Consider the following 3102-nt stretch of genomic DNA (forward strand, 5'->3'; position numbering starts at 1 on the left):
ATCCGCAATTGGTGTGATGAGGTCCGGATCTGTCTAATGGCACAACGTATCCCATGTTATAGGTGTACATCCATGTACGCTGGGCAGGTGATAAAATCATCCGGTGAGAGGTGTAGAAAATGGCTCTTGTAATGAGCCATTTTCATGCCCAAGGGCTCAAGGGGGCTAGTCCATGTCCTCTATGTGTCCACTCTACACAGAGCAAAAAACGCATGCAGAAAAACAGCACATGAGAGAGAGAGAGAGAGATGTAGGCATGTAACTCTGCTCTGATATACACAAGAAGATCCTGATATGATACATTGAGTGGTATGGGGCTGGGGGCCTATTTATATGCCCCCAAACGGGCAGTCGGCCTGCTGAAAAGGCCCTCCACGACTGTAGCAACAGTTGGCCAGCAGCACATGAGGCCCACGACTGCATACATCCAATCGGCCAGTAGTGAGACACTCCACGACTGATGTCTGAGCAGTCGGCGGATAGCTACTGGATCCTCCAAGTGGTGTACTTTGCTGCAGTTGTTTTCCCTGGGCGCTCGATTATCTTCCCCCTGGGCTTATTTTTGTGGTTTTTTAGGTGGATTGTTGCAGGTTAAGAGCTATTGGAGCTTTCCCTTCCCTGTCCTCTGTGCATTGAGGGTTGAGCTTGCTCCCCACAGCCTCTCTTAACCTATATTTAGCTATGGTAATGCCCCTCTAGTGGGCTACTCTCATGAATTATGGAGAGCTGTGTGGGGAATATGCTTTTTGGCTGAGGCAAGAGCCTCCTTTGACAGGAACAGGAGTAGCTAACTGCTGCTCCAATGCAGGAATAGGTGTTACCTCACCACACAGGTGTCCAATTCAGCACTAAATCAGTGTTGTTTTTGGGCTATTCAGGGGCTGTTCCAAGGCCCAGTTGATGCCAGATTGCAGAGGGACCTTGCTAGGGTCTACCAGGACAGTGTGGTGGTTGTACAGAGCTAAAAATAAGTCTGTACAAAAAATACAGCAAGCTGAAATTCACTGTTTGGGACTCAAATGGAGTTCCCAATTGCACTCTCGCTTTCTATTTTCAATCTCTTAATGAAGAAATAAATACCGCAAGGGGTGCCGGACTTTGGGGCCAATCTGGTGTTAAGGGAGGGAGCGAGGATTCTGTTTGTGTGTGTGTCATAAAGTCCAAGTATTTAACAATGTAACTCTAGTCTAACATATAGTTGTTTTAAATATATAGATACGATGAGTGACCACATCCGTAAAGTGAAGTTGGCAATCATCAAGTCTTTGCTACGAGGCACTGGACTTTCTGGAGATACACTGTCAGAGGCCATGACAGATTATGTGGAGATGGATGATGCGGGTTTAGACGGCGCGATTGAGATTCTTGGGAGATTCAATATGCCCGTACGACCTGGAGAGGGTACATCCTCCCAGCCACATGCAGGAGTGGAGATGTCTTGGCATGCACATACTAATGCGCATCGGTAAGCTTCTTGATTGATAAAATAGTAATGTCATCCATTTTTTACATATAGAATTCTTAATATATATATCCTTTTGATGTCTTTGTTTGCTTAAGACTCCTATCCCAGTTACATCACATCACGAGAGTCAGCAGCTTACTCCTGATGTACCTCCTAGTACTCAGGTGACACCTGATTCACAGGGTAGTGGCCGTTCCTCCCGCAGGTATATCTTTTATGGCGATTACGGATTAAATATCAAGTATTTTTTACGAACTCACATCTCAATATATCGTATGTTTGTATTGCGCGTAGGCATCAGTGGCGGCAGAGTACCACACCACCAGTGCCCCCACCACCAGTGCCCCCATCAGTGCCCCCACCAGTGCCGATGCGCACATGCACTGGGACTTTGGGTGTCACATGCGACATCACACCTGACGGGGGTATCCTTCAGGTCGGAGCCGGCATTGCCTTCAGACGACGGATGAGAGATCTTTGCATGTCATATCTACAGCGATTTCATATACCATGGCAGTAAGTATTATTTAACATAAAGAATATGAATTATAGTTTTTTATTTGAATTAACTGACTTTATTTTGCAATGCAGCGATCAACTCGAGAATGACAAGAAATATGTCATCAACACACTGGAGACGGAGTTTGGGGTAGGATGGAGTCGGAAGTGGTTGCTAAAACAAATGTGTAAATTCTTGAGTCATCGACGTGAAACGGTAAGTAGAGAGAGAGAAATGAAACAAAATGAAATGCTATATTTATGTCTTCAAAAGGCCAAGATGACCTATGAGACCAAAAGGTTACCACCAGAGAGCTCTGATACCAATGGGCAGCATGGGGTGTGTTGCGATTAAGGGTATTGCGGGTAGTCACTGAGGGTGCTGCTGGAACTACTACCACGAAATGCTAGAAGACTACTGGCTTTGATGGTCTACTGCTAGGCCAAGTCGATCCAGGGAACCTTGCTTGATTGCGGGTACTGAAGGTTGAGATGCTGATACTGGGGTTGAAATGCGAGATAGAAGCCTGTACACAACTACAGTAAGAAAAACGAGTTTGAGGGGAATCGAACCCCGACACTAGCCATATGAGGCTATCACCACAAGACTCCCCACCACCCACCCTTGTTAGTAAGTTTATAAAAAAAAACAAGACTTCACAATGAATGATTTTGAGATTAAATCTTACCGAACATATCCGTGAGTTGATACGTAAGACTACTAGTCCTCATCATCATCTTTGAGATAAACCGTCAATAAAATTTCATCTTCATTATCCTTGTTGACTTCTTCGAACTCCTTGATCATTAAATTTATGTTCACGTTCATTTCCTCCATAGGCTCGACATCCATTGTTTCCTCCTCTTCGGTGTCTGTAGTGTCAGAGTCTAGATCATTGTCGTTCTCATCACCTACAATGTCATCATGATTGACGGATAGAAGAATTCTACACCTCTCTGAGGTCGATGTGTCTAGATTTGAGGATGTAATCAAATCATCCTGATCCGCTGTCTCAAAGTCAACGCTATCAAACAAGTGTCAACCTCTAGGTTGGACATGCACAACTTGCCACCATGGATGAGCATCTGTATTCTTGTAAAAGAATGCTTGTTCATTATGAGTTGGCAGAATGTAAGGC

The 3102-nt window shown here is 44.8% G+C and overlaps 1 pseudogene; it reads left to right on the forward strand.

Annotated features, from left to right (window-relative positions):
- The first annotated feature begins 1220 nt into the window (after positions 1-1220).
- On the forward strand, positions 1221-2555 carry LOC147630194 (uncharacterized; annotated as a pseudogene).
- The last annotated feature ends 547 nt before the right edge of the window (positions 2556-3102 follow it).

The sequence above is a fragment of the Cibotium barometz genome, chromosome 17 (genome assembly GCF_041138505.1).
Source record: "Cibotium barometz isolate CiBa-2024 chromosome 17, ASM4113850v1, whole genome shotgun sequence".
Classification (NCBI taxonomy): Eukaryota; Viridiplantae; Streptophyta; class Polypodiopsida; order Cyatheales; family Cibotiaceae; genus Cibotium; species Cibotium barometz.